This window comes from Pan troglodytes, chromosome 2, assembly GCF_028858775.2.
Source record: "Pan troglodytes isolate AG18354 chromosome 2, NHGRI_mPanTro3-v2.0_pri, whole genome shotgun sequence".
In the NCBI taxonomy this organism is placed as follows: Eukaryota; Metazoa; Chordata; class Mammalia; order Primates; family Hominidae; genus Pan; species Pan troglodytes.
Window position 1 is genome coordinate 91,621,883 of NC_086015.1, and position 14,380 is coordinate 91,636,262.

Below are 14,380 nucleotides of genomic sequence, written 5' to 3' on the forward strand. Positions count from 1 at the left end.
TTTGAACACATATTTTACAGAGTTTAGGTAGCTGATTTTTATGTAGTTCGGATGTTGCGTGTGTGTGCACATATAGATTAGTACACACATGAATTTTCTATCCAAACATTTAAGTATTTTCTCATATTATTATAAATTATTTCTCATCATTACTTTTAATGAATACTTAAGGTTTTCTGTGGAAAAATATACTTATGTCACCATTGCCCCTTTGTTTAAGGAGTCATATTCAAGTTTCTAATGTCTAATATAGAACTAAATGTATTTTATTATCCACATATAGGATTATTTCTTAATAATAAATTGTAGGAGCCCTTTTCTGCTTTGTCATAATGTTGTAATATTTCTTTATTTAAAAAGCTTTAAAAATTTATGTTCTCATTTTTTATATAAATGTGAAAGTAAAACAATAATGTTGAAACTCCTATATGAAATATTAGGAATATAATATTTTTGTGTCATGTTTTGGAAGGACAGAACCTAACTACCCAAACTTAACTACCCCCAACCATTTAAATAATTTCATTAATTTAACTCAAGATTTAATCTTTATCTGATTTTCTCTAATATTTAAATTTGCATGCAAATGTATAAAGAATTAGCTTGGGTCTATGTGTTTATTTGGTTTAACGCTCAAAGTCGATCCTTTTCAGTAAGAATAACCTGGATAACAGATACCTGATTTTTATTTTAAGTGTTTAGTGTTTATACTGTTTTTAGCAGGCCTTTTGCCAATTAATCATTAACATGAACTCTATCTTTGCATCTTTTTTTTCTTTTTTGAGACTGAGTCTTGCTCTGTCACCAGGCCAGAGTGCAGTGGCGCGATCTCGGCTCACTAAAACCTCTGCCTCTCAGGTTCAAGCAATTCTCCTGCCTCAGCCTCCTGAGTAGCTGGGACTACAGGCACGTGCCACCGTACCCAGCTAATTTTTGTATTTTTAGTAGAGACGGGATTTCACCATGTTGGCCAAGATGGTCTCAATCTCTTGACCTCGTGATCCGCCCTCCTCAGCCGCCCAAAGTGCTGGGATTACAGGCATGAGCCACCGCACTTGGCCTGCATCCTGAACCTAGATGATTTACAACTTGATGATGTATGATTTGGGCACTGATTTTTTTCTTTTAAGGTTTTATAGATATTGCTTTATTTTCTTATATCGTTTGGTGTTATAAGATGCATTTTGAGGTCAGTTTGATGTTTGTTCCATTATACATATGCTGTTTACGTTGTTTTTATTGTTCAAATCATTGGATCTAATTACTGAAGATGGTGGTATGTCATCTTGTATATTCAAATATATTTTCCCCAAGTTCTAAGACTTCAGTATTTAATATTCTAAAATCATATGTATATTAAGTTTTAAAACCATATTATTTCAATTAAAAACAGTTTGGTTGATGAAACATTGCAAAACAGTTATTTCTGTTTGAGTTTCATTGTTACAGTATAATCTCTATAATTTGTTTTTGCTTAGAAGTGTGGACAGAACAAGATAATGTATTATGAGATATTTTAAACTATTAGCATAAACTATTAGCATATGTGATTGGAAGATTTTTATATTATATTAATGTGATTATTTCCATTATTTCTTTGAAGATTATATTTTCCTCATCAAAATAAAATATATTTGTTGTAACCAAAATATATTAAATAAATTATAATATAATATCTTATAGAATATTTTTGGCTTCCTTTAAGAAGCTGGTATTCAATTGACTGGCAGTATTATTTATTCCTTTGGACCGTTTTGGGTTCTTTAAAGCATATATCTTCAGCTTACATAATCTACATTGGCGGTCAAACATTAACTAAGATGCAATCCTATGCATTTTATGGTTGATCATAATCTTATGGTTATGCTTATCAATGAGTACAGATGACTGTTTTAAGAAAGTGCAATGCGGAGTTACAGTGCAGGCAAACTAGGGTTTATCATACCATTAAGTAGCATTTAGCTTACCACAACTTGTTTTTCTCTCAGAAGAAAATAACACTCAATGCAACTTATGATTTTCTTTCCCTATCAGAATCTCCTTAGCCACCATGCAACATTAAAACTACAGGCAAATGATGTCCATTAAAAGTGGGTGTAATCCTTACAATGAGGTATGCAGTGTCTTTTAGAGTGTAGACCTTGTGGACATGTGCAGAAAAACAGTTAATATTTCCTCCTCATTAACCTTAAGAGTTTGAGATTTGGCCATGAGACATAGTTTCTTTCAACCACCATTCATGCATTGTTATTTACTTCTGCTCAGACTGTAGTATTTTTTATGATATTCTTTATAAAACAATGTGTAGCAATGCCTCATAAGCTATTGTTGCCATCTGCTTTTTCCACTAATTCCTGGAACATTCACCTGCCCTGAACATTCATAAAATTTGCATTTTAACACCCAGTGTGACAATTTTTCTAGGAGTTTTTGATGTCCCTCTAGTACTATATTTTCTACCTGCTTTGCCAGCCATTTCGGTTTATAACATTTCTCCAGAATGACAAATAAAGGCAGAGACTAAATTAGAGTAAAAAAATAGCTTACAAAAAGGCACTAAATATGGGAAACTCCACAATGCTTTCTTTATTTTGGCAGGGAACATAAGCCATTACTCATTCTCTTTTGTTAACAGGCAATAAAAAAATGCTTATTAACTACAATCTTCAGTATAATTCTATAGTATTTTGGCAAGGAACTAAACTTTGATAAATTAATGCTGTTCTACAGCAACAATAAACACATTTAGCCAACATTTAAACCCTTTGCAATGTGACTTCAACCTGTCTTTCCTGATTTTTTTCTTTTCCTTTAAGCAGGAGGTAATGTGTCGTCATCACTAGTATGCTGGTGAATGTTTAACAACCAACTATTTGAAAAAATATTCTGATTTTTAGTGTTTGCCAATTTCTGAGGTGTGAATACTTCAACCGTGGTTGATTTCAAACATGCTCCTTTGAGAAGAGATCTGCATAATCAGCACTCAATATTTTATACAAGCCAGCCCAGAACGCCCCTGGGTGTGCTAAAGTCAGTTTGGAATTCTGTTATACTAGTTATGAGTTATGTGATTGAGGTCAAGCTGCCAAATCTTCTTCTTTCTTTATATTCTCACCTATAAGGTAAAACTTAACATGTAGGGGTTTTTAAAAATAGAGATGCTATATGCAAAGCAATGTGCATGTTAGCAAATAATAGATTCACTGAGTAGTAGGTATTGTTATTGTTATTACATCCTCCTACACTTCTGTCTTAGTCAGCTCAGGTTGACATAACAAAATACCACAGACTGGTTGGGTTAATTAACAGATTTTTTTTTTTGTACATTTGGAGGCTAGACGTTTAAGATTGAGGTGCCACTGGAATAGGTTTCTACTGAGACCTCTCATCCGGCTTGCAGATAGCTACCTTCTCATGGTTGTCTCACATGGCCTTTTTCCTCTGTATGTTCCTGGAGAAAGATCTCTTGTGTCTCTTCCTCTCCTTGTAAAGACAGCAGTCCTATTAGATTAGGACCCAACTCTTAGGACCTTATTTAACCTCGATTATTTCCTTAAAGGTCCTATCTCTAAATTCAGTGTCCATATGAATTTTGGGGAAACACATTTCAGTCTCTAGCAATCCGTGCGCTTCCTCTAGGTTTTTCCCTGTGTACTTGCTATTTCCCAGGCATGCTTTGTTCTTGCTATTTTCTCTAATGATATGTCATGTTGATAGATGAGTTCAGATTGTCAAATCCAAATTTATCAAAGTCCACCATAGCTACCACTATCTTCAGAAATACCTTCCTGATCACCCTGACAAAAATAATCTTTCTCATTTTAGCACTCAAAAAGCTTTGGTTGTATCTTTCCTATGATGCCTATCTTTTTCTGACAAGTGTTATGCCATATTTCATTAATTCTAACATACAAATTTTTCTCCACTTTAACATCCCTGAGATGTTTTGCTCTGATCTTAAGACAGAATAAAGATGAGGACTGCCTTATCAATTAAAAATACTTTAATAACACCTCACATCATTGGCCAGCATTAGTAATGTGATATAGAAATATTTCTTCAAATGCTCATTTTGTCAATGCTTTCATATATATATAGGCACTTAACAAAATTAAGAGTAAAATTACATCTATGAATATAAAATTTTCTTCACATGTGAAAAGTTCAGTTTTTGTATTCCTTTATTCTGTAAAAATATATTATTTAGCATATATTTTAGTTGATTTGGCAACTTGCAAATAAGATCTCTGCTCATGTGGACAAATTTAAAATAGGGAGAAATGAGTAACTTTCTATGTGCTGTGATTTTAAATTCTAAATTAAAGAAGCCTAATTTAAATTACCTAAATAAAAAAGCACATTTATATTAACCATATTATATTAAAGCATAATACTCAAAATGGTAAAATCAGGACTCATATAAATGCAAAATAAATATGTATCCAAGGGGGTAAGGTGTTGATCTAAAACTGGTTAATCTGGTTAATGTCTTACGGCGATAAATCGTTGGGATTTTGTTGGTTCTCCTAAAAGAAACTGTTTGCATTTGTACTGGAAAACCATTACAAGTTAACCTCTATCCTTAAGTAGTGATAAAATAGGCAGTTAGAGGCAGAGCAAGATGGCTGAATAGAAACCTCCATCAAGTATCTCCCCCTGCAGGAAAACCAAATTTAACAACTATCTACACAAAAAAGCACCTTCATAAGACCCAAAAATCAGGTGAGTGATCACAATACCAGGTTTCAACTTCATATTGACAAAAGAGCACCGAAGAGGGTAGAAAAGACAGTCTGAAATTGCTGACACCACCCCTCCCACTCCACGACAGCTGCTGGCCATGTGGTGTGGAGAAGAAATCTGTCTGCTTCGGGGAGGCAGAGTACAGTGATTGTGGGACTTTATACTAGGACTCAGTGCTTCTAACGCTGAGTGGACTTGCCGGGCATGCAACCTATTGGGACACCAGCCTGGGTGGCTAAGGGAGAGCCTGTGCTATCCCTCCCCAGCCCCAGGCAGTGCAGCTCACTGCTCCAAAAGAGATCCCTTCCTCTGCCTTAGGAGAGGAGAGGGAAGAGTAAAGCCTTTGTCTTGCAACTTGGATACCAGCCCAGCCACAGTAGGATAAGACACCAGGCAGAGTTACGAGGTCCCCATTCCAGGCCCTATATTCCAAATGACATTTCCAGATGCACCCTGGGCCAGAGGGGAACCTGCTGCCTTGAAGAGAAGAATATAGTCCTTGCAAGATTCATCACCTGCTGATCAAAGGGTCATTTGGCTCTGAATTATCAGCAGTGGTATAACCAGATAGTACATGCTACAGGCCTAGGGTGAGATTCTGAGATGTGCTAGCTTCAGGTGTGACCCAACACATTCACCACTGTGGTGGCTATGAGAAAAGAACCTTCTGCTTAAGAAAAGCAGAGAGAAGAGCAAAGGAGACTTTCTCCTGAGCTTGGGTACCAGCTCAGCCACAGTGAGAAAGAGCACAAGCAGGCTATTAGAGTCCCTGATTCCAGAACTTGGCTTTTGGATGGCAACCCTGGACCTGCCCTGGGCCAGAGGGAATCCTACTGTCCTGAAGGGTGGGTCCCAGGCCTGAAAACATTCACCAAAAGCTAATTGAAGAGCCCCCGGGCTTTAAGTGAACATCAGTGGTACTCTGGCAAAAGTCCCTGTGGGCCTGCGGTGGTGGTGTATATGGGGAGAGACTCCTTTCCCTGGGGAAAGGGGAAGGAATAGTGGGAAGAACTTTGTCTGGTGGTTTCAGTGCCAGCTTAGCTGTTGCAGGTAGATCTGTAAGGTTTCTGACTCCAGGCTCTGGCTCCTGGACAACGTCTCTGGACCTTCCTTGGGTCTGGGGGAACTTGCTTCTCCAAAGGAAAGGACAAAAGCCTGGATATCCTTCCCATCTACTGATTGCAGAGCCCTAAGGTATTGAAAAAATATAAGCAGTAGCCAGGTAGTAGTTACAATGGGTTTGGGGGAAGACACATTAATGGTCTGGCTTCAGGTTTGACGCTGCACAGTCCCAGTAATGGTGGTCACAGAGGTGTTTATGTCACATCTGACCCAGGACCAAGCAGCTCAGCACAGAGGCAGAGAGAGAGAGAGACAGAAAGAAAGAGAGAGAGAAAGAGAGAGAGAGAGGCTCCATTTGTTAGGGAGAAAGTAAGGGAAGATAACAAGAGTCTGCCTGATAATCCAGAGAATTCTTCCAGATCTTACCCAAGGCCACCAATGTGGTACATCTATGAGTCTGAAAGAACCATAATATTACTGGGCTTGAGGTAGCTTCTCATGCAGATATGGCTGCAGTGAGCAAAAATTTAGATTCAACACCAAGTCCTTTCAAATATCTGGAAAGCCTTCCCAAGATGGATGGGGTCAAACAAGCCCAGGCTGCAAAGGCTACAATAAATACCTAACGTGTCAATGCCCAGACATTGATGAAAATCTACAAGCAACAAAATCATCAAGAAAACATGACCTCACGAAACTAAATAAGGCACCAGAGACCAATCCTAGAGAGACAGGGATATGTGACCTTTCAGACAGGGGATTCAAAATAGCTGTTTTGAAGAAACTCAAATATGTTCAAGATAACACAGAGAAGGAATTCAGAATCCTATCAGATAAATTTAACAAAGAAACTGAAATAATAAAAAAGAATCAACCAGGAATTCTGGAGTTAATAAATGCAATTGATGTACCTAAGAATTTGTCAGAGTCTCTTAATAGCAGGATTGATAGAGCAGAAGAAAAATCTAATGAGCTTGAAGACAGGCTATTTGAAAATATGGTCAGAGGAGATAAAAGAAAAAAGAATAAAAAACAATGAAGCATTACTACAAGATCTAGAAAAGAGCTGTGAGAAGCAGCTTCTCCATTCTTCCTTGTATCTCCACTGGGTTCAGGCCACCTGCCTCCACTCCTGCCTCCACCATGTCCATCAGGGTGACCCAGAAGTTCTACAAGGTGTTCACCTCTGGCCCCCGGGCCTTCAGCAGCAACTCCTACACAAGTGGGCCTGGTGTCCACATCAGTTTCTCAAGCTTCTCCCGAGTGGGCAGCAGCAGCTTCTGGGGTGGCCTGGGCGGAGGCTGTGATGGGGCCAGCAGCAAGGGAGGCATCACAGCTGTCACAGTCAACCAGAGCCTGCTGAGCCCCCTTAACCTGCAGGTGGACCCCAACATCCAGGCCATGTGCACCCAGGAGAAGGAGCAGATCAAGACCCTCAACAACAAGTTTGCCTCCTTCATTGACAAAGTATGTTGGTGGAGCAGCAGAACAAGATGCTGGAGACTAAGTGGAGCCTTCTGCATCAGCAGAAGATGACTCTGAGTAACATGCACAGCATGTTACAGAGCTACATCAACAACCTTCAGTGGCAGCTGGAGACTCTGGGTCAGGAGAACCTGAAGCTGGGGGCAGAGCTTGGCAGCATGCAGGGGCTAGTGGAGGGCTTCAAGAACAAATATAAGGATAAGATCAATAAGCGTACAGAGATGGAGAATGAATTTGTCCTCATCAAGAAGGTTGTAGATGACGCTTACATGAACAAGGTAGAGCTGGAGTCTCACCTGGAAGGGCTGACTGACGAGATCAACTTCCTCAGGCAGCTGTGTGAAGAGGAGATCCGGGAGCTGTCCTAGATCTTGGACACATCTGTGGTTCTGTCCATGGACAACAGCTGCTCCCTGGACATGGGCAGCATCATCACCGATGTCAAGGCCCAGTATGAAGAGATCGCCTACGCAGCTAGGCCAAGGCTGAGAGCATGTACCAGATCAAATATGAGGAGCTGCAGATGCTTGCTGGGAAGCATGGGGATGACCTGTGTCATACAAAGATGGAGATCTCTGAGATGAACGGGAACATCAACTGGCTCCAGGCTGAGATAGAGGGCCTCAAAGGCCAGAGGGCTTTCCTGGAGGCCGCCATCACAGATGCTGAGCAGCATGGGGAGCTGGCTGTTAAGAATGCCAACACCAAGCTGTATGAGCTGGGGCCCGCCCTGCAGTGGGCCAAGCAGGACATGGTACAGCAGCTGCATGAGTGGCAGGAGCTGATGAAATCCAGCTGGCTCTGGACATTGAGATTGCCACCTACAGAAAGCTGCTGGAGGGCATGGAGAGCTGGCTGGAGTTGGGGATGCAGAACATGCAGAACATGAGTATCCATATGAAGACCACCAGTGGCTATGCAGGTGGGCTGAGCTCAGCCTATGGGGACCTCACAAGACCCAGCCTCAGCTATGGCCTGGTCTCCAGCTTTGGCTCTGGCATGGGCTCCACCTCCTTTAGTTGCACCAGCTCCATCAGGGCCATGGTTGTGAAGAGGATCAAGACCCACAATGGGAAGCTGGTGTCCAAGTCCTCTGATGTCCTGCCCAAGTGAACAGCCATGGCAGCCCTTCCCAGGCTACCCATCCTGTGGCTGTCCCAGAGCCCATGGGGGAGGCAGCTGTGCAGGGGAATGCAAGACCCACCTGAGGTTCAGCCCTAGCCTTCAGCCCACCTGCAGGGGCAGCTTACTGCCTATGGCACCCCCCTTGCCCATGACTCCAGCTATGAAACAATCTTTTCCCCAAAATAAAACCTCAGCTAGCTATGCACACACACACACACACACACACACACACACGCACACCACAAAAGAGCAAATCTAAGAGTTATTGGCCTTAAAGAGGAGGTAGAGAGAAAGAGATAAGGCTGGAAAGTTTATTCAAAGAGATAATAACAGAACTTCCTAAACCTAGAGAAAGATATCAATATTCAAGTTCAAGAAGCTTATAGAACCCCAAGCAGATTTAACTCAAAGAAGACTATCTCATGACATTTAATAATCATACTTCCAAAGGTCAAGGATAAAGAAAGAATCCTAAAAGCAGCAGGAGAAAAGAAACAACATAAAATCGAGTTCCAATATTCCTAGCACAGACTTTTTGGTGAAAATCTTACAGGAAAGGAGAGAGTGGCATCACATATTTAAAGTGTTGGAGGAAAAAGAACTTTTATCCGAGAATAGTATATCCAGTGTAAATACCCTTCAAACATGAAGGATAAATTATTGCCCATACAAACAAAAGCTGAAGGATTTCATCAATACCAGTCCTACAAGAAATGCTAAATGGAGTTCTTCAATATGAAAGAAAAGGATGTTAATGAGCAATAGGAAATCATCTGAAGGTTAAAAATTTACTGGTAATAGTAAGCACACAGAAAAACACAGACTATTCTAACCTATAATTATGTTATATAAACTACTCATCTCTTAAGTAGAAAGACAAAAAGATGAACTAATCAAAACTAATAACTACAACAACTTCTCAAGACATAGACAGTACAAAAAGACATAAATAGAAAAAACAAAAAGTTAAAATGCAGGGAGAGTATGTTAAAGTGTCGATTTTCTACTAGTTTTCCTTTTGCTTGTTAGTTGTTTGTTTATGCAATCAGTATTAAGTTGTCATCAGTTTGAAATAATGGGCTATAAGATATTATCTGCAATACTTATGGTAACTTCAAATCTAAAAACATACAATGGATACAGAAAAACCACAAAGCAAAAAATTAAAACATATTACCAGAAAAAATTTACATTCTCTAAAAGGAAGACAGGAAGGAAGGAAAGAAGGAAAGGAAAACCACAAAACAATCAAAAAACAAATAATAAAATGGCAGGAGTAAGGGATGAGTCCTTACCTATCAACAATAACATTAAATGTAGGTGGACTAAATTCTTCAATTGAAAGACATAGAGTGGATGAATGGGGGAAAAAAACAAGACCCAATGATCTGTTGCCTGCAAGAAAAACACTTCACCTATGAAGACACATATGGACTGAAAATAAAGACATGGTAAAAGATATTCCATGCAAATGGGAAACCAAAAAAGAGCAGGAGTAGCTATACTTATAACAGAAAAAAATAAATTTCAAGACAAAAAATAGAGAAAGCCAAGGAAGGTTATTATATAATGATAAAGGATTCAATTCAGAAAAAGGAAAGCAATTTTAAATATATATACACCCAACACTGGGGCATAGAGATATATAAAGGAAATACTAAAGAGCTAAAGAGAGAGACAGACCCCAATAAAATAATAATGAGACTTCCACACCCCACTTTCAGCATTTGACAGAGCTGACAGAAAATCAACAAAGAAACATTGGACTTACTCTGCACTATAGACCAAATGAACCTAATAGATATAATTCATCCAATGGCTGCAGAATACACAGTATTCTTCTCCTCAGCACATGGCTCATTCTCAAAGAAAGACCATATGTTAGACAACAAAACAAGTCTTAAAACATTCCAAAAAAATTAATAATATTAAGTGTCTTCTCTGACCACAATGGAATAAAAGCAGGAATCAATAACAGGAGAAATTTTGTTAAGTATACAAACATATGGAAATAAAACTACATGCTTCAGAATGACCACTGGGTCAATGAAGAAGTTATAAGGAAACTGTAAAATTTCTTGAGACAAATGATAAGAGAAACATGACACACCAAAACCTATGAGATGCAGTAAAAGCCATACTAAGAAGAAAGTATAGAGCTATAAGCACCTGCATCAAAAAAGAAGAAAAACATCAAATAAATAATTTAATGATGCATCTTAAAGAACTAGAAAGGCAAGAATAAACCAAACTCAAAATTAGTAGAAGAAAAGTAATAGTAAAGAGCAGAGCAGAAACAAATGATATTGAAATGAAGAAAGCAATACAAAAGACCAATAAAATGAAAAGTTCTTTTTTTAAAAGCCTAGCAAGATGGACAAACCTTTAGCCAACTAAAAAAAAGAAGAGATAAGACTATAATAAATAAATTTAGAGATTAAAATGGAGCCATGACAATAGATACTGCAAAAGTTCAAAGGATCATGAGAAGCCACTAGGAGCAACTATATGTCAAACATTGGAAAACTTGGGAGAAATGAATAAATTCCTGGACACATATAACCTACGAAGATGGAACCATGAAGAAATCCAAAACCTGAATAGAGAAATAACAAGTAATGAGATCAAAGCCATAATAAAAATTCTCCCAGCAAAGAAAAGGCCAGGACCCTATGACTTTATTGCGGAGTTTCACTAAACATTTAAAGAAGAACTATTACCAATCCTATGCAGGATATTCTGAAAAAATAGAGGAAGAGGGAGTACTTCCTAACTCATTCTGTGAGGCAAGTATTACCATGACATCAAAACCAGACAAAGACACATTAAAAAAAACAAAAAACTACAGGTTTTTATCCTTGATTAACATTGATGCAAAAATCCTCCACAAAATACTAGCAAACTAAATTCAGCAACAAATTAAAAAGATCATTCATCATGACCAAGTGGGATTTATCTGAAGGATGAAAGGATGGTTCAACATACACAAATTAATCAATGTGATACATTATATCAACAAAGGACCAAAATTATATGACAACTTCAATTGATGTGGAAAAACATTTGAAAAAATTCAACATCCCTTCATGATAAAAGCCCTTAAAAAACTAGGTATAGAAGAAATGTGCTTCAACATAATAAGCCACATATGATAGACCCACAGCTACTGTCATACTAGTAAAAACTGAAAAACAGGAAAAACTGAAAACCTTTCCTCTAAAGGAAACCAAGATGAACACTTTTATCATTGTTATTCAACATAGTACTGGAAGTCATAGCTGGATCAATCAGACAAAAGAAAAACATAAAGGCATCCAAATTGGAAAGGAAGAAATCAAATTATCCTTGTTTGCATGTTATATAATCTTTTATCTGAAAAAACCTAAAGACTCCACCAAAAAACTATTAGTACTAATAAACAAATTCAATAAAGTTGCAAGATACAAAATCAACCTACACAAATCAGTAGCACTTCTATATGCCAATAGTGAATAATCTGAAAAAGAAATTAAAACATAATCCCACTTACGATAGCAACAAATAAGATAAAATACCTAGGAATAAACTTAACCAAAGAAATGAAGGATCTCTCTAATGGACACTATAAAATATTATGCAAGAAACTGAAGAAGGCAATCATAAGTTAAAAAATATTTTGTATTAATGGATTCCATATTTATGGATTGGAAGAATCCATAAAATGTCCATACTACCCAAAGCAATCTACAGAGTCAATGCAATTCTTATCAAAATACCAATGACATTCTTCACAGAAATATAAAAAATAATCCTAAAGCTTATATGGAACCACAAAAGACCCAGAATAGCAAAAGCTATCCAGAGCGAAAAGAACAAAACTGGAGGAATCACATTACCTGACTTCAAATTATACTATAGAGCTATAGTAACAAAACAACATGGTGCTGGCATTAAAAACAGACACATTGAGAAAAGAAACAGAATAGAGTGCCCAGAGACAAATCCATACATCTACAGTGAACTCATTTTTGACAAAGGAACCAAAGACATACAATAGGGAAAGGACAGTTTCTTAAATAGAATGGTCCTGGGAAAACTGGATATCCATAAGCAGAAGAATGAAACTAGACCCCTGTCTCTTGTCATATACAAAAATCTAATCAAAATGTATTAAAGACTGAAATCTAAGACCTCAAACTATAAAACTACTACAAGAAAACATTAGGGAAACACTTCAGGTCATTGAACTGGGCAAAGATTACTTGAGTAAAATCTCACAGGCACAGGCAACCAAAGCAAAAATGGACAAATAGGATCACGCCAAGTTAAAAACTTCCTGTACAGCAAAAGAAGCAATCAATAGGGAATGGGAGCATTAAAGCAACCCATGGAATGGGAGAAAATATTTGCAAACTACTAATCTGATGACGGATTAATAACCAGAATATATAAGGAGCTCAAACAACTCTATAGGAAAAAAACCTAATAATCCAATTTAAAAATGGGCAAAAGAGCTGACTAGACATTTCTCAAAAGAAGACATATAAACAGCAAACAGGTATATGAAAAGGTGCATGATATCACCGATCCTTAGAGAAATGTAAATCAAAACTACAATGAGAGATCATCTCACCCCAGTTAAAATGACTTTTATTCAAAAGACAGGCAATAATAAATGCTGGCGAGGATGTGCAGAAAAGGGAACCCTTGTATACTGTTGGTGGAAATATAAATTAGTACAACCACTATGGAGAATGCTAGGGAGGTTGCTCAAAACTAAAAATAGAGCTACCATATCTATTGCTGGGTCTATACCCAAAAGAAAGGAAATCAGTATAGGGGAGAGATATGTGCACTCTCATGTTTCTTGCAGCACTGTTCACAATACTTGCATTTGGAAGCAACCCAAGTGTCCATGAACAGATGAATCTTTTTCTTTTTAATAAATGGGATACATGTACACAATGGAGTGTCATTCAGCCATTAAAAAGAATGAGATCCTGTCATTTGCAACAATATGTATGGAACAGGAGGTCATTATGTTATGTGACATATGCAAGCCAGGCACAGAAAGACAAACTTTGAGTGTTTCCACTTATTTGTGGGAGCGAACAATTAAAAAAATGAGCTCGTCGAGATAGAGTAGAATGATGGTTACCAGAAGCTGGCAAGGGTAATGGGCAGGTGGGGAGGAGAAGTGGGGGTGGTTAATGTACACAAAGATATAGTTAGAATGAATAAGATCTGTTATTTGATAACACAACAAGGGGACTATCTTAAATAATAAATTAATTGTACATGTTCAAATACCTAAAATAGTGTAATTGAATTGTTTGTAACATAAAGGATAAATGCATGAGGTGAGGAATACCTCATTTACCCTGATGTGATTAAAATACATTGTATGCCTCTTTCAAAATATCCCATATACTCCATAAATATATACACCTACTATACACCTACAAAAACTAAAATATAAAAAATTAGGCAGTTAACAGAGGGTCAAATTCAAACGTTCAGAACAAACTTCCAATAATCTCTTTTGCTTATTTCTAAATTTTGGATATTTTTCTGACACCTGTTGGCTCCATGAAGAATTTGAATTTGTTACCATGTAACTGAGCCTATATTATAAAAATCATAAAATGTTTGTTTGTTCTATTTTCTTTTTCTCTTTGTCCTTTTCTTCCATGTAAAACTGCTTGAATGCACCTAGTAATTTTGGTAGAGGTTGGTTACCGATAATTGGTTAACTTTATAGCTTAACCCTGAGATGTTGTCTGCAAGATTAATGAACTTGGGTTGTTTTGTTTAATATGTTAAAAAAAAAAAGAACAATGATCTTTAAATCATGCAGACCTCCTTGACGGCTGAGGCATACAAGTAGCTTTGATTATCAGGGGATATTGCCTCGCCCATTTTCTACTTTACTCATTAAAGCCTCCAGTACGTGAACATAAATTTTGGGGTTCTACAACAGCTAATG

General features: G+C 37.6%; 1 pseudogene; it reads left to right on the top strand.

Annotated features, from left to right (window-relative positions):
- The first annotated feature begins 6,948 nt into the window (after window positions 1-6,948).
- LOC470862 (keratin, type II cytoskeletal 8-like) lies at window positions 6,949-8,403 on the top strand (annotated as a pseudogene).
- The last annotated feature ends 5,977 nt before the right edge of the window (window positions 8,404-14,380 follow it).